This window comes from Phyllobates terribilis, unplaced genomic scaffold (assembly GCF_046119375.1).
Source record: "Phyllobates terribilis strain yellow unplaced genomic scaffold, ASM4611937v1 Scaffold_40__1_contigs__length_11209783, whole genome shotgun sequence".
Taxonomy (NCBI): Eukaryota; Metazoa; Chordata; class Amphibia; order Anura; family Dendrobatidae; genus Phyllobates; species Phyllobates terribilis.
The window spans coordinates 8,611,436-8,630,998 of NW_027362800.1; the positions used below are offsets into that span (position 1 = coordinate 8,611,436).

At 45.0% G+C, this 19,563-nt stretch overlaps 15 non-coding genes across 15 annotated transcripts; all 15 read right to left on the bottom strand.

The window, feature by feature from the left end:
• Positions 1–543: 543 nt before the first annotated feature.
• Positions 544–734, bottom strand: LOC141189701 (U2 spliceosomal RNA). The gene has a single exon (XR_012263750.1). It is a non-coding gene; the product is annotated as a U2 spliceosomal RNA (small nuclear RNA).
• A 1,124-nt stretch (positions 735–1,858) lies between these two features.
• On the bottom strand, positions 1,859–2,049 carry LOC141189703 (U2 spliceosomal RNA). The gene has a single exon (XR_012263751.1). It is a non-coding gene; the product is annotated as a U2 spliceosomal RNA (small nuclear RNA).
• Positions 2,050–3,163: 1,114 nt separating this feature from the next.
• LOC141184838 (U2 spliceosomal RNA) lies at positions 3,164–3,354 on the bottom strand. The gene has a single exon (XR_012259555.1). It is a non-coding gene; the product is annotated as a U2 spliceosomal RNA (small nuclear RNA).
• Positions 3,355–4,474: 1,120 nt separating this feature from the next.
• Positions 4,475–4,665, bottom strand: LOC141189704 (U2 spliceosomal RNA). Its single transcript, XR_012263752.1, has one exon. It is a non-coding gene; the product is annotated as a U2 spliceosomal RNA (small nuclear RNA).
• Positions 4,666–5,785: 1,120 nt separating this feature from the next.
• LOC141189705 (U2 spliceosomal RNA) lies at positions 5,786–5,976 on the bottom strand. Its single transcript, XR_012263753.1, has one exon. It is a non-coding gene; the product is annotated as a U2 spliceosomal RNA (small nuclear RNA).
• Positions 5,977–7,098: 1,122 nt separating this feature from the next.
• Positions 7,099–7,289, bottom strand: LOC141184758 (U2 spliceosomal RNA). The gene has a single exon (XR_012259483.1). It is a non-coding gene; the product is annotated as a U2 spliceosomal RNA (small nuclear RNA).
• Positions 7,290–8,410: 1,121 nt separating this feature from the next.
• Positions 8,411–8,601, bottom strand: LOC141185433 (U2 spliceosomal RNA). The gene has a single exon (XR_012260096.1). It is a non-coding gene; the product is annotated as a U2 spliceosomal RNA (small nuclear RNA).
• A 1,121-nt stretch (positions 8,602–9,722) lies between these two features.
• Positions 9,723–9,913, bottom strand: LOC141189706 (U2 spliceosomal RNA). Its single transcript, XR_012263754.1, has one exon. It is a non-coding gene; the product is annotated as a U2 spliceosomal RNA (small nuclear RNA).
• Positions 9,914–11,028: 1,115 nt separating this feature from the next.
• LOC141185014 (U2 spliceosomal RNA) lies at positions 11,029–11,219 on the bottom strand. Its single transcript, XR_012259715.1, has one exon. It is a non-coding gene; the product is annotated as a U2 spliceosomal RNA (small nuclear RNA).
• Positions 11,220–12,336: 1,117 nt separating this feature from the next.
• LOC141191209 (U2 spliceosomal RNA) lies at positions 12,337–12,527 on the bottom strand. The gene has a single exon (XR_012265208.1). It is a non-coding gene; the product is annotated as a U2 spliceosomal RNA (small nuclear RNA).
• Positions 12,528–13,644: 1,117 nt separating this feature from the next.
• Positions 13,645–13,835, bottom strand: LOC141191210 (U2 spliceosomal RNA). The gene has a single exon (XR_012265209.1). It is a non-coding gene; the product is annotated as a U2 spliceosomal RNA (small nuclear RNA).
• A 1,117-nt stretch (positions 13,836–14,952) lies between these two features.
• LOC141189708 (U2 spliceosomal RNA) lies at positions 14,953–15,143 on the bottom strand. The gene has a single exon (XR_012263756.1). It is a non-coding gene; the product is annotated as a U2 spliceosomal RNA (small nuclear RNA).
• Positions 15,144–16,260: 1,117 nt separating this feature from the next.
• On the bottom strand, positions 16,261–16,451 carry LOC141189709 (U2 spliceosomal RNA). Its single transcript, XR_012263757.1, has one exon. It is a non-coding gene; the product is annotated as a U2 spliceosomal RNA (small nuclear RNA).
• Positions 16,452–17,571: 1,120 nt separating this feature from the next.
• Positions 17,572–17,762, bottom strand: LOC141189710 (U2 spliceosomal RNA). The gene has a single exon (XR_012263758.1). It is a non-coding gene; the product is annotated as a U2 spliceosomal RNA (small nuclear RNA).
• Positions 17,763–18,881: 1,119 nt separating this feature from the next.
• LOC141185709 (U2 spliceosomal RNA) lies at positions 18,882–19,075 on the bottom strand. The gene has a single exon (XR_012260342.1). It is a non-coding gene; the product is annotated as a U2 spliceosomal RNA (small nuclear RNA).
• Positions 19,076–19,563: the final 488 nt, after the last annotated feature.

A 19,563-nucleotide genomic window follows, 5' to 3' on the forward strand; every position in this document is an offset into this window, starting at 1 on the left:
TGCAGGCATTAAATGAAAGAAGTCAGTGTTCCAGCAGAGGGAGACAACGTTTCAGAAAAGGCATTGTAGCAAACCAAAAAAGAAATTTTAAGCGCAGCAGAGTAACCAGCTCACATACCTGTTAGCTCAGGTGAGTTTAAAAGGCTGCTGTTGATAACAAGGGCATTTGCTAAATAGATGGTGTGTGTGCAACAATATACTGAAAGGTCAATTATATTGTGCAGCTTATCTCACCACCTGTAGTTATTTAGGTGAAAGCTCCAAAATGCTTGCCTAATATGTCTGTTTATCCAAAAGGAAGTATAGAGGGAGAGCTAGATAGATAGCATTGCATTACATTACATTACATGGCAATGCAATGCACAGTTGCTGAAGTTGAACCAAAATGAGCTTGTCATCTGGCTTCTGCAACTTTTAACATGAAAAATCCAATGAGGAGAAGAAAAGCAAAGCCAAAGAATCCATCCCAAAATCCGACAAACAAGCAAAATGAACAAAAAGCATTGAATTCAATTCTTTCTGATTTTAGAAACTGCATTAAAGAAGGGGTGCACCGGTCCTGGAGATACTGCAATACCAGGTCAATGCGTGGAGTGGACAGAGCAAGCTCTTTTTCCATCTCCCTGTTCTAAAAATCCATTTAATATATGGTCCCCAGATAGGGGACGTATCAGATATTAAACTGATAAGAACAGATACTACACTTGATCTTAGCCAAAAGGCCGAGAAGCGATAACCAGAATTGGTTTCCGACTACGGTGCCACCCAAGGATTCTGAAAAGTCCATTTGTGGAGATGGCCACCTGGACTCCCGTTAAGAAGACATGCTGTCAACCTCTAGATCCCTCACATGCCTGCACTTTTCGGCTTGCTGCTGCTGCAATCCACGCGTTTTAGATCTGCATAACTCCACCTCTTTTAGCACAGTACCCTCAACCCCCGGCTGTTCCCACCCGCCTCAACACCGTTGGAAGGGAGGAGAACCAATTAAGGCGGGGGGGGGGGGGGTGGAACGAGCAGCTGTCTACCCTTAGCAGGAGGGTTGCTGTTTAATTACCTCTCCTGCTGCTGCTGCTGCTGGCTGTCCAGCAGCAGACTGAAGGTGGCTGCTGCTGTGCGCAGGTATATAAAGGCTCAGAGCCTATTATGACACGAGCAGCCAGCGTTCCATTGCCACATTCCGTCTACTGCAGGCGGGATACCTGGATGGCTGAATGTCACTGAGAAGCTCACAGAGACCGCCATAAGCAACAGTTTAAAAGAATGCCACAGACTAATCAACCAAACTTTTTGGGTTGGTTTCTCTTTTATAGTCTGCAGGCATTAAATGAAAGAAGTCAGTGTTCCAGCAGAGGGACACAACGTTTCAGAAAAGGCATTGTAGCAAACCAAAAAAGAAATTTTAAGCGCAGCAGAGTAACCAGCTCACATACCTGTTAGCTCAGGTGAGTTTAAAAGGCTGCTGTTGATAACAAGGGCATTTGCTAAATAGATGGTGTGTGTGCAACAATATACTGAAAGGTCAATTATATTGTGCAGCTTATCTCACCACCTGTAGTTATTTAGGTGAAAGCTCCAAAATGCTTGCCTAATATGTCTGTTTATCCAAAAGGAAGTATAGAGGGAGAGCTAGATAGATAGCATTGCATTACATTACATTACATGGCAATGCAATGCACAGTTGCTGAAGTTGAACCAAAATGAGCTTGTCATCTGGCTTCTGCAACTTTTAACATGAAAAATCCAATGAGGAGAAGAAAAGCAAAGCCAAAGAGTCCATCCCAAAATCCGACAAACAAGCAAAATGAACAAAAAGCATTGAATTCAATTCTTTCTGATTTTAGAAACTGCATTAAAGAAGGGGTGCACCGGTCCTGGAGATACTGCAATACCAGGTCAATGCGTGGAGTGGACAGAGCAAGCTCTTTTTCCATCTCCCTGTTCTAAAAATCCATTTAATATATGGTCCCCAGATAGGGGACGTATCAGATATTAAACTGATAAGAACAGATACTACACTTGATCTTAGCCAAAAGGCCGAGAAGCGATAACCAGAATTGGTTTCCGACTACGGTGCCACCCAAGGATTCTGAAAAGTCCATTTGTGGAGATGGCCACCTGGACTCCCGTTAAGAAGACATGCTGTCAACCTCTAGATCCCTCACATGCCTGCACTTTTCGGCTTGCTGCTGCTGCAATCCACGCGTTTTAGATCTGCATAACTCCACCTCTTTTAGCACAGTACCCTCAACCCCCGGCTGTTCCCACCCGCCTCAACACCGTTGGAAGGGAGGAGAACCAATTAAGGCGGGGGGGGGGTGGAACGAGCAGCTGTCTACCCTTAGCAGGAGGGTTGCTGATTAATTACCTCTCCTGCTGCTGCTGGCTGTCCAGCAGCAGACTGAAGGTGGCTGCTGCTGTGCGCAGGTATATAAAGGCTCAGAGCCTATTATGACACGCGCAGCCAGCGTTCCATTGCCACATTCCGTCTACTGCAGGCGGGATACCTGGATGGCTGAATGTCACTGAGAAGCTCACAGAGACCGCCATAAGCAACAGTTTAAAAGAATGCCACAGACTAATCAACCAAACTTTTTGGGTTGGTTTCTCTTTTATAGTCTGCAGGCATTAAATGAAAGAAGCCAGTGTTCCAGCAGAGGGAGACAACGTTTCAGAAAAGGCATTGTAGCAAACCAAAAAAGAAATTTTAAGCGCAGCAGAGTAACCAGCTCACATACCTGTTAGCTCAGGTGAGTTTAAAAGGCTGCTGTTGATAACAAGGGCATTTGCTAAATAGATGGTGTGTGTGCAACAATATACTGAAAGGTCAATTATATTGTGCAGCTTATCTCACCACCTGTAGTTATTTAGGTGAAAGCTCCAAAATGCTTGCCTAATATGTCTGTTTATCCAAAAGGAAGTATAGAGGGAGAGCTAGATAGATAGCATTGCATTACATTACATTACATGGCAATGCAATGCACAGTTGCTGAAGTTGAACCAAAATGAGCTTGTCATCTGGCTTCTGCAACTTTTAACATGAAAAATCCAATGAGGAGAAGAAAAGCAAAGCCAAAGAGTCCATCCCAAAATCCGACAAACAAGCAAAATGAACAAAAAGCATTGAATTCAATTCTTTCTGATTTTAGAAACTGCATTAAAGAAGGGGTGCACCGGTCCTGGAGATACTGCAATACCAGGTCAATGCGTGGAGTGGACATAGCAAGCTCTTTTTCCATCTCCCTGTTCTAAAAATCCATTTAATATATGGTCCCCAGATAGGGGACGTATCAGATATTAAACTGATAAGAACAGATACTACACTTGATCTTAGCCAAAAGGCCGAGAAGCGATAACCAGAATTGGTTTCCGACTACGGTGCCACCCAAGGATTCTGAAAAGTCCATTTGTGGAGATGGCCACCTGGACTCCCGTTAAGAAGACATGCTGTCAACCTCTAGATCCCTCACATGCCTGCACTTTTCGGCTTGCTGCTGCTGCAATCCACGCGTTTTAGATCTGCATAACTCCACCTCTTTTAGCACAGTACCCTCAACCCCCGGCTGTTCCCACCCGCCTCAACACCGTTGGAAGGGAGGAGAACCAATTAAGGCGGGGGGGGGGTGGAACGAGCAGCTGTCTACCCTTAGCAGGAGGGTTGCTGATTAATTACCTCTCCTGCTGCTGCTGCTGCTGGCTGTCCAGCAGCAGACTGAAGGTGGCTGCTGCTGTGCGCAGGTATATAAAGGCTCAGAGCCTATTATGACACGCGCAGCCAGCGTTCCATTGCCACATTCCGTCTACTGCAGGCGGGATACCTGGATGGCTGAATGTCACTGAGAAGCTCACAGAGACCGCCATAAGCAACAGTTTAAAAGAATGCCACAGACTAATCAACCAAACTTTTTGGGTTGGTTTCTCTTTTATAGTCTGCAGGCATTAAATGAAAGAAGTCAGTGTTCCAGCAGAGGGAGACAACGTTTCAGAAAAGGGATTGTAGCAAACCAAAAAAGAAATTTTAAGCGCAGCAGAGTAACCAGCTCACATACCTGTTAGCTCAGGTGAGTTTAAAAGGCTGCTGTTGATAACAAGGGCATTTGCTAAATAGATGGTGTGTGTGCAACAATATACTGAAAGGTCAATTATATTGTGCAGCTTATCTCACCACCTGTAGTTATTTAGGTGAAAGCTCCAAAATGCTTGCCTAATATGTCTGTTTATCCAAAAGGAAGTATAGAGGGAGAGCTAGATAGATAGCATTGCATTACATTACATTACATGGCAATGCAATGCACAGTTGCTGAAGTTGAACCAAAATGAGCTTGTCATCTGGCTTCTGCAACTTTTAACATGAAAAATCCAATGAGGAGAAGAAAAGCAAAGCCAAAGAGTCCATCCCAAAATCCGACAAACAAGCAAAATGAACAAAAAGCATTGAATTCAATTCTTTCTGATTTTAGAAACTGCATTAAAGAAGGGGTGCACCGGTCCTGGAGATACTGCAATACCAGGTCAATGCGTGGAGTGGACAGAGCAAGCTCTTTTTCCATCTCCCTGTTCTAAAAATCCATTTAATATATGGTCCCCAGATAGGGGACGTATCAGATATTAAACTGATAAGAACAGATACTACACTTGATCTTAGCCAAAAGGCCGAGAAGCGATAACCAGAATTGGTTTCCGACTACGGTGCCACCCAAGGATTCTGAAAAGTCCATTTGTGGAGATGGCCACCTGGACTCCCGTTAAGAAGACATGCTGTCAACCTCTAGATCCCTCACATGCCTGCACTTTTCGGCTTGCTGCTGCTGCAATCCACGCGTTTTAGATCTGCATAACTCCACCTCTTTTAGCACAGTACCCTCAACCCCCGGCTGTTCCCACCCGCCTCAACACCGTTGGAAGGGAGGAGAACCAATTAAGGCGGGGGGGGGGTGGAACGAGCAGCTGTCTACCCTTAGCAGGAGGGTTGCTGATTAATTACCTCTCCTGCTGCTGCTGCTGCTGGCTGTCCAGCAGCAGACTGAAGGTGGCTGCTGCTGTGCGCAGGTATATAAAGGCTCAGAGCCTATTATGACACGCGCAGCCAGCGTTCCATTGCCACATTCCGTCTACTGCAGGCGGGATACCTGGATGGCTGAATGTCACTGAGAAGCTCACAGAGACCGCCATAAGCAACAGTTTAAAAGAATGCCACAGACTAATCAACCAAACTTTTTGGGTTGGTTTCTCTTTTGTAGTCTGCAGGCATTAAATGAAAGAAGTCAGTGTTCCAGCAGAGGGAGACAACGTTTCAGAAAAGGCATTGTATCAAACCAAAAAAGAAATTTTAAGCGCAGCAGAGTAACCAGCTCACATACCTGTTAGCTCAGGTGAGTTTAAAAGGCTGCTGTTGATAACAAGGGCATTTGCTAAATAGATGGTGTGTGTGCAACAATATACTGAAAGGTCAATTATATTGTGCAGCTTATCTCACCACCTGTAGTTATTTAGGTGAAAGCTCCAAAATGCTTGCCTAATATGTATGTTTATCCAAAAGGAAGTATAGAGGGAGAGCTAGATAGATAGCATTGCATTACATTACATTACATGGCAATGCAATGCACAGTTGCTGAAGTTGAACCAAAATGAGCTTGTCATCTGGCTTCTGCAACTTTTAACATGAAAAATCCAATGAGGAGAAGAAAAGCAAAGCCAAAGAGTCCATCCCAAAATCCGACAAACAAGCAAAATGAACAAAAAGCATTGAATTCAATTCTTTCTGATTTTAGAAACTGCATTAAAGAAGGGGTGCACCGGTCCTGGAGATACTGCAATACCAGGTCAATGCGTGGAGTGGACAGAGCAAGCTCTTTTTCCATCTCCCTGTTCTAAAAATCCATTTAATATATGGTCCCCAGATAGGGGACGTATCAGATATTAAACTGATAAGAACAGATACTACACTTGATCTTAGCCAAAAGGCCGAGAAGCGATAACCAGAATTGGTTTCCGACTACGGTGCCACCCAAGGATTCTGAAAAGTCCATTTGTGGAGATGGCCACCTGGACTCCCGTTAAGAAGACATGCTGTCAACCTCTAGATCCCTCACATGCCTGCACTTTTCGGCTTGCTGCTGCTGCAATCCACGCGTTTTAGATCTGCATAACTCCACCTCTTTTAGCACAGTACCCTCAACCCCCGGCTGTTCCCACCCGCCTCAACACCGTTGGAAGGGAGGAGAGCCAATTAAGGCGGGGGGGGGGGGTGGAACGAGCAGCTGTCTACCCTTAGCAGGAGGGTTGCTGATTAATTACCTCTCCTGCTGCTGCTGCTGCTGGCTGTCCAGCAGCAGACTGAAGGTGGCTGCTGCTGTGCGCAGGTATATAAAGGCTCAGAGCCTATTATGACACGCGCAGCCAGCGTTCCATTGCCACATTCCGTCTACTGCAGGCGGGATACCTGGATGGCTGAATGTCACTGAGAAGCTCACAGAGACCGCCATAAGCAACAGTTTAAAAGAATGCCACAGACTAATCAACCAAACTTTTTGGGTTGGTTTCTCTTTTATAGTCTGCAGGCATTAAATGAAAGAAGTCAGTGTTCCAGCAGAGGGAGACAACGTTTCAGAAAAGGCATTGTAGCAAACCAAAAAAGAAATTTTAAGCGCAGCAGAGTAACCAGCTCACATACCTGTTAGCTCAGGTGAGTTTAAAAGGCTGCTGTTGATAACAAGGGCATTTGCTAAATAGATGGTGTGTGTGCAACAATATACTGAAAGGTCAATTATATTGTGCAGCTTATCTCACCACCTGTAGTTATTTAGGTGAAAGCTCCAAAATGCTTGCCTAATATGTCTGTTTATCCAAAAGGAAGTATAGAGGGAGAGCTAGATAGATAGCATTGCATTACATTACATTACATGGCAATGCAATGCACAGTTGCTGAAGTTGAACCAAAATGAGCTTGTCATCTGGCTTCTGCAACTTTTAACATGAAAAATCCAATGAGGAGAAGAAAAGCAAAGCCAAAGAGTCCATCCCAAAATCCGACAAACAAGCAAAATGAACAAAAAGCATTGAATTCAATTCTTTCTGATTTTAGAAACTGCATTAAAGAAGGGGTGCACCGGTCCTGGAGATACTGCAATACCAGGTCAATGAGTGGAGTGGACAGAGCAAGCTCTTTTTCCATCTCCCTGTTCTAAAAATCCATTTAATATATGGTCCCCAGATAGGGGACGTATCAGATATTAAACTGATAAGAACAGATACTACACTTGATCTTAGCCAAAAGGCCGAGAAGCGATAACCAGAATTGGTTTCCGACTACGGTGCCACCCAAGGATTCTGAAAAGTCCATTTGTGGAGATGGCCACCTGGACTCCCGTTAAGAAGACATGCTGTCAACCTCTAGATCCCTCACATGCCTGCACTTTTCGGCTTGCTGCTGCTGCAATCCACGCGTTGTAGATCTGCATAACTCCACCTCTTTTAGCACAGTACCCTCAACCCCCGGCTGTTCCCACCCGCCTCAACACCGTTGGAAGGGAGGAGAACCAATTAAGGCGGGGGGGGGGGTGGAACGAGCAGCTGTCTACCCTTAGCAGGAGGGTTGCTGATTAATTACCTCTCCTGCTGCTGCTGCTGCTGGCTGTCCAGCAGCAGACTGAAGGTGGCTGCTGCTGTGCGCAGGTATATAAAGGCTCAGAGCCTATTATGACATGCGCAGCCAGCGTTCCATTGCCACATTCCGTCTACTGCAGGCGGGATACCTGGATGGCTGAATGTCACTGAGAAGCTCACAGAGACCGCCATAAGCAACAGTTTAAAAGAATGCCACAGACTAATCAACCAAACTTTTTGGGTTGGTTTCTCTTTTATAGTCTGCAGGCATTAAATGAAAGAAGTCAGTGTTCCAGCAGAGGGAGACAACGTTTCAGAAAAGGCATTGTAGCAAACCAAAAAAGAAATTTTAAGCGCAGCAGAGTAACCAGCTCACATACCTGTTAGCTCAGGTGAGTTTAAAAGGCTGCTGTTGATAACAAGGGCATTTGCTAAATAGATGGTGTGTGTGCAACAATATACTGAAAGGTCAATTATATTGTGCAGCTTATCTCACCACCTGTAGTTATTTAGGTGAAAGCTCCAAAATGCTTGCCTAATATGTCTGTTTATCCAAAAGGAAGTATAGAGGGAGAGCTAGATAGATAGCATTGCATTACATTACATTACATGGCAATGCAATGCACAGTTGCTGAAGTTGAACCAAAATGAGCTTGTCATCTGGCTTCTGCAACTTTTAACATGAAAAATCCAATGAGGAGAAGAAAAGCAAAGCCAAAGAGTCCATCCCAAAATCCGACAAACAAGCAAAATGAACAAAAAGCATTGAATTCAATTCTTTCTGATTTTAGAAACTGCATTAAAGAAGGGGTGCACCGGTCCTGGAGATACTGCAATACCAGGTCAATGCGTGGAGTGGACAGAGCAAGCTCTTTTTCCATCTCCCTGTTCTAAAAATCCATTTAATATATGGTCCCCAGATAGGGGACGTATCAGATATTAAACTGATAAGAACAGATACTACACTTGATATTAGCCAAAAGGCCGAGAAGCGATAACCAGAATTGGTTTCCGACTACGGTGCCACCCAAGGATTCTGAAAAGTCCATTTGTGGAGATGGCCACCTGGACTCCCGTTAAGAAGACATGCTGTCAACCTCTAGATCCCTCACATGCCTGCACTTTTCGGCTTGCTGCTGCTGCAATCCACGCGTTTTAGATCTGCATAACTCCACCTCTTTTAGCACAGTACCCTCAACCCCCGGCTGTTCCCACCCGCCTCAACACCGTTGGAAGGGAGGAGAACCAATTAAGGCGGGGGGGGGGGTGGAACGAGCAGCTGTCTACCCTTAGCAGGAGGGTTGCTGATTAATTACCTCTCCTGCTGCTGCTGCTGCTGGCTGTCCAGCAGCAGACTGAAGGTGGCTGCTGCTGTGCGCAGGTATATAAAGGCTCAGAGCCTATTATGACACGCGCAGCCAGCGTTCCATTGCCACATTCCGTCTACTGCAGGCGGGATACCTGGATGGCTGAATGTCACTGAGAAGCTCACAGAGACCGCCATAAGCAACAGTTTAAAAGAATGCCACAGACTAATCAACCAAACTTTTTGGGTTGGTTTCTCTTTTATAGTCTGCAGGCATTAAATGATAGAAGTCAGTGTTCCAGCAGAGGGAGACAACGTTTCAGAAAAGGCATTGTAGCAAACCAAAAAAGAAATTTTAAGCGCAGCAGAGTAACCAGCTCACATACCTGTTAGCTCAGGTGAGTTTAAAAGGCTGCTGTTGATAACAAGGGCATTTGCTAAATAGATGGTGTGTGTGCAACAATATACTGAAAGGTCAATTATATTGTGCAGCTTATCTCACCACCTGTAGTTATTTAGGTGAAAGCTCCAAAATGCTTGCCTAATATGTCTGTTTATCCAAAAGGAAGTATAGAGGGAGAGCTAGATAGATAGCATTGCATTACATTACATTACATGGCAATGCAATGCACAGTTGCTGAAGTTGAACCAAAATGAGCTTGTCATCTGGCTTCTGCAACTTTTAACATGAAAAATCCAATGAGGAGAAGAAAAGCAAAGCCAAAGAGTCCATCCCAAAATCCGACAAACAAGCAAAATGAACAAAAAGCATTGAATTCAATTCTTTCTGATTTTAGAAACTGCATTAAAGAAGGGGTGCACCGGTCCTGGAGATACTGCAATACCAGGTCAATGCGTGGAGTGGACAGAGCAAGCTCTTTTTCCATCTCCCTGTTCTAAAAATCCATTTAATATATGGTCCCCAGATAGGGGACGTATCAGATATTAAACTGATAAGAACAGATACTACACTTGATCTTAGCCAAAAGGCCGAGAAGCGATAACCAGAATTGGTTTCCGACTACGGTGCCACCCAAGGATTCTGAAAAGTCCATTTGTGGAGATGGCCACCTGGACTCCCGTTAAGAAGACATGCTGTCAACCTCTAGATCCCTCACATGCCTGCACTTTTCGGCTTGCTGCTGCTGCAATCCACGCGTTTTAGATCTGCATAACTCCACCTCTTTTAGCACAGTACCCTCAACCCCCGGCTGTTCCCACCCGCCTCAACACCGTTGGAAGGGAGGAGAACCAATTAAGGCGGGGGGGGGGGTGGAACGAGCAGCTGTCTACCCTTAGCAGGAGGGTTGCTGATTAATTACCTCTCCTGCTGCTGCTGGCTGTCCAGCAGCAGACTGAAGGTGGCTGCTGCTGTGCGCAGGTATATAAAGGCTCAGAGCCTATTATGACACGCGCAGCCAGCGTTCCATTGCCACATTCCGTCTACTGCAGGCGGGATACCTGGATGGCTGAATGTCACTGAGAAGCTCACAGAGACCGCCATAAGCAACAGTTTAAAAGAATGCCACAGACTAATCAACCAAACTTTTTGGGTTGGTTTCTCTTTTATAGTCTGCAGGCATTAAATGAAAGAAGTCAGTGCTCCAGCAGAGGGAGACAACGTTTCAGAAAAGGCATTGTAGCAAACCAAAAAAGAAATTTTAAGCGCAGCAGAGTAACCAGCTCACATACCTGTTAGCTCAGGTGAGTTTAAAAGGCTGCTGTTGATAACAAGGGCATTTGCTAAATAGATGGTGTGTGTGCAACAATATACTGAAAGGTCAATTATATTGTGCAGCTTATCTCACCACCTGTAGTTATTTAGGTGAAAGCTCCAAAATGCTTGCCTAATATGTCTGTTTATCCAAAAGGAAGTATAGAGGGAGAGCTAGATAGATAGCATTGCATTACATTACATTACATGGCAATGCAATGCACAGTTGCTGAAGTTGAACCAAAATGAGCTTGTCATCTGGCTTCTGCAACTTTTAACATGAAAAATCCAATGAGGAGAAGAAAAGCAAAGCCAAAGAGTCCATCCCAAAATCCGACAAACAAGCAAAATGAACAAAAAGCATTGAATTCAATTCTTTCTGATTTTAGAAACTGCATTAAAGAAGGGGTGCACCGGTCCTGGAGATACTGCAATACCAGTTCAATGCGTGGAGTGGACAGAGCAAGCTCTTTTTCCATCTCCCTGTTCTAAAAATCCATTTAATATATGGTCCCCAGATAGGGGACGTATCAGATATTAAACTGATAAGAACAGATACTACACTTGATCTTAGCCAAAAGGCCGAGAAGCGATAACCAGAATTGGTTTCCGACTACGGTGCCACCCAAGGATTCTGAAAAGTCCATTTGTGGAGATGGCCACCTGGACTCCCGTTAAGAAGACATGCTGTCAACCTCTAGATCCCTCACATGCCTGCACTTTTCGGCTTGCTGCTGCTGCAATCCACGCGTTTTAGATCTGCATAACTCCACCTCTTTTAGCACAGTACCCACAACCCCCGGCTGTTCCCACCCGCCTCAACACCGTTGGAAGGGAGGAGAACCAATTAAGGCGGGGGGGGGGTGGAACGAGCAGCTGTCTACCCTTAGCAGGAGGGTTGCTGATTAATTACCTCTCCTGCTGCTGCTGCTGGCTGTCCAGCAGCAGACTGAAGGTGGCTGCTGCTGTGCGCAGGTATATAAAGGCTCAGAGCCTATTATGACACGCGCAGCCAGCGTTCCATTGCCACATTCCGTCTACTGCAGGCGGGATACCTGGATGGCTGAATGTCACTGAGAAGCTCACAGAGACCGCCATAAGCAACAGTTTAAAAGAATGCCACAGACTAATCAACCAAACTTTTTGGGTTGGTTTCTCTTTTATAGTCTGCAGGCATTAAATGAAAGAAGTCAGTGTTCCAGCAGAGGGAGACAACGTTTCAGAAAAGGCATTGTAGCAAACCAAAAAAGAAATTTTAAGCGCAGCAGAGTAACCAGCTCACATACCTGTTAGCTCAGGTGAGTTTAAAAGGCTGCTGTTGATAACAAGGGCATTTGCTAAATAGATGGTGTGTGTGCAACAATATACTGAAAGGTCAATTATATTGTGCAGCTTATCTCACCACCTGTAGTTATTTAGGTGAAAGCTCCAAAATGCTTGCCTAATATGTCTGTTTATCCAAAAGGAAGTATAGAGGGAGAGCTAGATAGATAGCATTGCATTACATTACATTACATGGCAATGCAATGCACAGTTGCTGAAGTTGAACCAAAATGAGCTTGTCATCTGGCTTCTGCAACTTTTAACATGAAAAATCCAATGAGGAGAAGAAAAGCAAAGCCAAAGAGTCCATCCCAAAATCCGACAAACAAGCAAAATGAACAAAAAGCATTGAATTCAATTCTTTCTGATTTTAGAAACTGCATTAAAGAAGGGGTGCACCGGTCCTGGAGATACTGCAATACCAGGTCAATGCGTGGAGTGGACAGAGCAAGCTCTTTTTCCATCTCCCTGTTCTAAAAATCCATTTAATATATGGTCCCCAGATAGGGGACGTATCAGATATTAAACTGATAAGAACAGATACTACACTTGATCTTAGCCAAAAGGCCAAGAAGCGATAACCAGAATTGGTTTCCGACTACGGTGCCACCCAAGGATTCTGAAAAGTCCATTTGTGGAGATGGCCACCTGGACTCCCGTTAAGAAGACATGCTGTCAACCTCTAGATCCCTCACATGCCTGCACTTTTCGGCTTGCTGCTGCTGCAATCCACGCGTTTTAGATCTGCATAACTCCACCTCTTTTAGCACAGTACCCTCAACCCCCGGCTGTTCCCACCCGCCTCAACACCGTTGGAAGGGAGGAGAACCAATTAAGGCGGGGGGGGGGTGGAACGAGCAGCTGTCTACCCTTAGCAGGAGGGTTGCTGATTAATTACCTCTCCTGCTGCTGCTGCTGGCTGTCCAGCAGCAGACTGAAGGTGGCTGCTGCTGTGCGCAGGTATATAAAGGCTCAGAGCCTATTATGACACGCGCAGCCAGCGTTCCATTGCCACATTCCGTCTACTGCAGGCGGGATACCTGGATGGCTGAATGTCACTGAGAAGCTCACAGAGACCGCCATAAGCAACAGTTTAAAAGAATGCCACAGACTAATCAACCAAACTTTTTGGGTTGGTTTCTCTTTTATAGTCTGCAGGCATTAAATGAAAGAAGTCAGTGTTCCAGCAGAGGGAGACAACGTTTCAGAAAAGGCATTGTAGCAAACCAAAAAAGAAATTTTAAGCGCAGCAGAGTAACCAGCTCACATACCTGTTAGCTCAGGTGAGTTTAAAAGGCTGCTGTTGATAACAAGGGCATTTGCTAAATAGATGGTGTGTGTGCAACAATATACTGAAAGGTCAATTATATTGTGCAGCTTATCTCACCACCTGTAGTTATTTAGGTGAAAGCTCCAAAATGCTTGCCTAATATGTCTGTTTATCCAAAAGGAAGTATAGAGGGAGAGCTAGATAGATAGCATTGCATTACATTACATTACATGGCAATGCAATGCACAGTTGCTGAAGTTGAACCAAAATGAGCTTGTCATCTGGCTTCTGCAACTTTTAACATGAAAAATCCAATGAGGAGAAGAAAAGCAAAGCCAAAGAGTCCATCCCAAAATCCGACAAACAAGCAAAATGAACAAAAAGCATTGAATTCAATTCTTTCTGATTTTAGAAACTGCATTAAAGAAGGGGTGCACCGGTCCTGGAGATACTGCAATACCAGGTCAATGCGTGGAGTGGACAGAGCAAGCTCTTTTTCCATCTCCCTGTTCTAAAAATCCATTTAATATATGGTCCCCAGATAGGGGACGTATCAGATATTAAACTGATAAGAACAGATACTACACTTGATCTTAGCCAAAAGGCCAAGAAGCGATAACCAGAATTGGTTTCCGACTACGGTGCCACCCAAGGATTCTGAAAAGTCCATTTGTGGAGATGGCCACCTGGACTCCCGTTAAGAAGACATGCTGTCAACCTCTAGATCCCTCACATGCCTGCACTTTTCGGCTTGCTGCTGCTGCAATCCACGCGTTTTAGATCTGCATAACTCCACCTCTTTTAGCACAGTACCCTCAACCCCCGGCTGTTCCCACCCGCCTCAACACCGTTGGAAGGGAGGAGAACCAATTAAGGCGGGGGGGGGGTGGAACGAGCAGCTGTCTACCCTTAGCAGGAGGGTTGCTGATTAATTACCTCTCCTGCTGCTGCTGCTGGCTGTCCAGCAGCAGACTGAAGGTGGCTGCTGCTGTGCGCAGGTATATAAAGGCTCAGAGCCTATTATGACACGCGCAGCCAGCGTTCCATTGCCACATTCCGTCTACTGCAGGCGGGATACCTGGATGGCTGAATGTCACTGAGAAGCTCACAGAGACCGCCATAAGCAACAGTTTAAAAGAATGCCACAGACTAATCAACCAAACTTTTTGGGTTGGTTTCTCTTTTATAGTCTGCAGGCATTAAATGAAAGAAGTCAGTGTTCCAGCAGAGGGAGACAACGTTTCAGAAAAGGCATTGTAGCAAACCAAAAAAGAAATTTTAAGCGCAGCAGAGTAACCAGCTCACATACCTGTTAGCTCAGGTGAGTTTAAAAGGCTGCTGTTGATAACAAGGGCATTTGCTAAATAGATGGTGTGTGTGCAACAATATACTGAAAGGTCAATTATATTGTGCAGCTTATCTCACCACCTGTAGTTATTTAGGTGAAAGCTCCAAAATGCTTGCCTAATATGTCTGTTTATCCAAAAGGAAGTATAGAGGGAGAGCTAGATAGATAGCATTGCATTACATTACATTACATGGCAATGCAATGCACAGTTGCTGAAGTTGAACCAAAATGAGCTTGTCATCTGGCTTCTGCAACTTTTAACATGAAAAATCCAATGAGGAGAAGAAAAGCAAAGCCAAAGAGTCCATCCCAAAATCCGACAAACAAGCAAAATGAACAAAAAGCATTGAATTCAATTCTTTCTGATTTTAGAAACTGCATTAAAGAAGGGGTGCACCGGTCCTGGAGATACTGCAATACCAGGTCAATGCGTGGAGTGGACAGAGCAAGCTCTTTTTCCATCTCCCTGTTCTAAAAATCCATTTAATATATGGTCCCCAGATAGGGGACGTATCAGATATTAAACTGATAAGAACAGATACTACACTTGATCTTAGCCAAAAGGCCGAGAAGCGATAACCAGAATTGGTTTCCGACTACGGTGCCACCCAAGGATTCTGAAAAGTCCATTTGTGGAGATGGCCACCTGGACTCCCGTTAAGAAGACATGCTGTCAACCTCTAGATCCCTCACATGCCTGCACTTTTCGGCTTGCTGCTGCTGCAATCCACGCGTTTTAGATCTGCATAACTCCACCTCTTTTAGCACAGTACCCTCAACCCCCGGCTGTTCCCACCCGCCTCAACACCGTTGGAAGGGAGGAGAACCAATTAAGGCGGGGGGGGGGTGGAACGAGCAGCTGTCTACCCTTAGCAGGAGGGTTGCTGATTAATTACCTCTCCTGCTGCTGCTGCTGGCTGTCCAGCAGCAGACTGAAGGTGGCTGCTGCTGTGCGCAGGTATATAAAGGCTCAGAGCCTATTATGACACGCGCAGCCAGCGTTCCATTGCCACATTCCGTCTACTGCAGGCGGGATACCTGGATGGCTGAATGTCACTGAGAAGCTCACAGAGACCGCCATAAGCAACAGTTTAAAAGAATGCCACAGACTAATCAACCAAACTTTTTGGGTTGGTTTCTCTTTTATAGTCTGCAGGCATTAAATGAAAGAAGTCAGTGTTCCAGCAGAGGGAGACAACGTTTCAGAAAAGGCATTGTAGCAAACCAAAAAAGAAATTTTAAGCGCAGCAGAGTAACCAGCTCACATACCTGTTAGCTCAGGTGAGTTTAAAAGGCTGCTGTTGATAACAAGGGCATTTGCTAAATAGATGGTGTGTGTGCAACAATATACTGAAAGGTCAATTATATTGTGCAGCTTATCTCACCACCTGTAGTTATTTAGGTGAAAGCTCCAAAATGCTTGCCTAATATGTCTGTTTATCCAAAAGGAAGTATAGAGGGAGAGCTAGATAGATAGCATTGCATTACATTACATTACATGGCAATGCAATGCACAGTTGCTGAAGTTGAACCAAAATGAGCTTGTCATCTGGCTTCTGCAACTTTTAACATGAAAAATCCAATGAGGAGAAGAAAAGCAAAGCCAAAGAGTCCATCCCAAAATCCGACAAACAAGCAAAATGAACAAAAAGCATTGAATTCAATTCTTTCTGATTTTAGAAACTGCATTAAAGAAGGGGTGCACCGGTCCTGGAGATACTGCAATACCAGGTCAATGCGTGGAGTGGACAGAGCAAGCTCTTTTTCCATCTCCCTGTTCTAAAAATCCATTTAATATATGGTCCCCAGATAGGGGACGTATCAGATATTAAACTGATAAGAACAGATACTACACTTGATCTTAGCCAAAAGGCCGAGAAGCGATAACCAGAATTGGTTTCCGACTACGGTGCCACCCAAGGATTCTGAAAAGTCCATTTGTGGAGATGGCCACCTGGACTCCCGTTAAGAAGACATGCTGTCAACCTCTAGATCCCTCACATGCCTGCACTTTTCGGCTTGCTGCTGCTGCAATCCACGCGTTTTAGATCTGCATAACTCCACCTCTTTTAGCACAGTACCCTCAACCCCCGGCTGTTCCCACCCGCCTCAACACCGTTGGAAGGGAGGAGAACCAATTAAGGCGGGGGGGGGGTGGAACGAGCAGCTGTCTACCCTTAGCAGGAGGGTTGCTGATTAATTACCTCTCCTGCTGCTGCTGCTGCTGGCTGTCCAGCAGCAGACTGAAGGTGGCTGCTGCTGTGCGCAGGTATATAAAGGCTCAGAGCCTATTATGACACGCGCAGCCAGCGTTCCATTGCCACATTCCGTCTACTGCAGGCGGGATACCTGGATTGCTGAATGTCACTGAGAAGCTCACAGACACCGCCATAAGCAACAGTTTAAAAGAATGCCACAGACTAATCAACCAAACTTTTTGGGTTGGTTTCTCTTTTATAGTCTGCAGGCATTAAATGAAAGAAGTCAGTGTTCCAGCAGAGGGAGACAACGTTTCAGAAAAGGCATTGTAGCAAACCAAAAAAGAAATTTTAAGCGCAGCAGAGTAACCAGCTCACATACCTGTTAGCTCAGGTGAGTTTAAAAGGCTGCTGTTGATAACAAGGGCATTTGCTAAATAGATGGTCTGTGTGCAACAATATACTGAAAGGTCAATTATATTGTGCAGCTTATCTCACCACCTGTAGTTATTTAGGTGAAAGCTCCAAAATGCTTGCCTAATATGTCTGTTTATCCAAAAGGAAGTATAGAGGGAGAGCTAGATAGATAGCATTGCATTACATTACATTACATGGCAATGCAATGCACAGTTGCTGAAGTTGAACCAAAATGAGCTTGTCATCTGGCTTCTGCAACTTTTAACATGAAAAATCCAATGAGGAGAAGAAAAGCAAAGCCAAAGAGTCCATCCCAAAATCCGACAAACAAGCAAAATGAACAAAAAGCATTGAATTCAATTCTTTCTGATTTTAGAAACTGCATTAAAGAAGGGGTGCACCGGTCCTGGAGATACTGCAATACCAGGTCAATGCGTGGAGTGGACAGAGCAAGCTCTTTTTCCATCTCCCTGTTCTAAAAATCCATTTAATATATGGTCCCCAGATAGGGGACGTATCAGATATTAAACTGATAAGAACAGATACTACACTTGATCTTAGCCAAAAGGCCGAGAAGCGATAACCAGAATTGGTTTCCGACTACGGTGCCACCCAAGGATTCTGAAAAGTCCATTTGTGGAGATGGCCACCTGGACTCCCGTTAAGAAGACATGCTGTCAACCTCTAGATCCCTCACATGCCTGCACTTTTCGGCTTGCTGCTGCTGCAATCCACGCGTTTTAGATCTGCATAACTCCACCTCTTTTAGCACAGTACCCTCAACCCCCGGCTGTTCCCACCCGCCTCAACACCGTTGGAAGGGAGGAGAACCAATTAAGGCGGGGGGGGGTGGAACGAGCAGCTGTCTACCCTTAGCAGGAGGGTTGCTGATTAATTACCTCTCCTGCTGCTGCTGCTGCTGGCTGTCCAGCAGCAGACTGAAGGTGGCTGCTGCTGTGCGCAGGTATATAAAGGCTCAGAGCCTATTATGACACGCGCAGCCAGCGTTCCATTGCCACATTCCGTCTACTGCAGGCGGGATACCTGGATGGCTGAATGTCACTGAGAAGCTCACAGAGACCGCCATAAGCAACAGTTTAAAAGAATGCCACAGACTAATCAACCAAACTTTTTGGGTTGGTTTCTCTTTTATAGTCTGCAGGCATTAAATGAAAGAAGTCAGTGTTCCAGCAGAGGGAGACAACGTTTCAGAAAAGGCATTGTAGCAAACCAAAAAAGAAATTTTAAGCGCAGCAGAGTAACCAGCTCACATACCTGTTAGCTCAGGTGAGTTTAAAAGGCTGCTGTTGATAACAAGGGCATTTGCTAAATAGATGGTGTGTGTGCAACAATATACTGAAAGGTCAATTATATTGTGCAGCTTATCTCACCACCTGTAGTTATTTAGGTGAAAGCTCCAAAATGCTTGCCTAATATGTCTGTTTATCCAAAAGGAAGTATAGAGGGAGAGCTAGATAGATAGCATTGCATTACATTACATTACATGGCAATGCAATGCACAGTTGCTGAAGTTGAACCAAAATGAGCTTGTCATCTGGCTTCTGCAACTTTTAACATGAAAAATCCAATGAGGAGAAGAAAAGCAAAGCCAAAGAGTCCATCCCAAAATCCGGCAAACAAGCAAAATGAACAAAAAGCATTGAATTCAATTCTTTCTGATTTTAGAAACTGCATTAAAGAAGGGGTGCACCGGTCCTGGAGATACTGCAATACCAGGTCAATGCGTGGAGTGGACAGAGCAAGCTCTTTTTCCATCTCCCTGTTCTAAAAATCCATTTAATATATGGTCCCCAGATAGGGGACGTATCAGATATTAAACTGATAAGAACAGATTTTTTTGATTGAATATATCTTTTATTAGCACAAAAAATAAGTTAACAGACAGTGTACAGTGCCGCAGCCCAGTACACACAGAATTCTACATCATATTTACATAGCATGAGGATACGACGCACTAACTAGACACATCACACCCCTATGCTACACAAAACACTCAATCTGAAAGAAAAAGCATGTCAATCAATACAGTACGACGAACCGTGATAAGGGATGGGGATTGGGAAAAAGGGGATGGGGAGGGGAAAATCACAGGCCCGAAGCTTTATTGAAAGACAAGACACATAAGGGGAGAGGGGGAGGAGGGGTTTAGTCCTCATCCTCGTCCTCCGGACCGTCCACGATGGAATAGTCTCTGAGCAGACTGTGGATCAGCCTGCGGCAGTCCTGGATGGACATCCTCTCCCTCCTCAAGATGAGCCGGTTCCTGGCGACCCAAACGGCATCCTTGAAGCAGTTCATAAGGCGCCAAGCCTCCTGGATGGCTCCGACGGTATGAACCCCAGGGAAGAGTCCGTAAAGCAC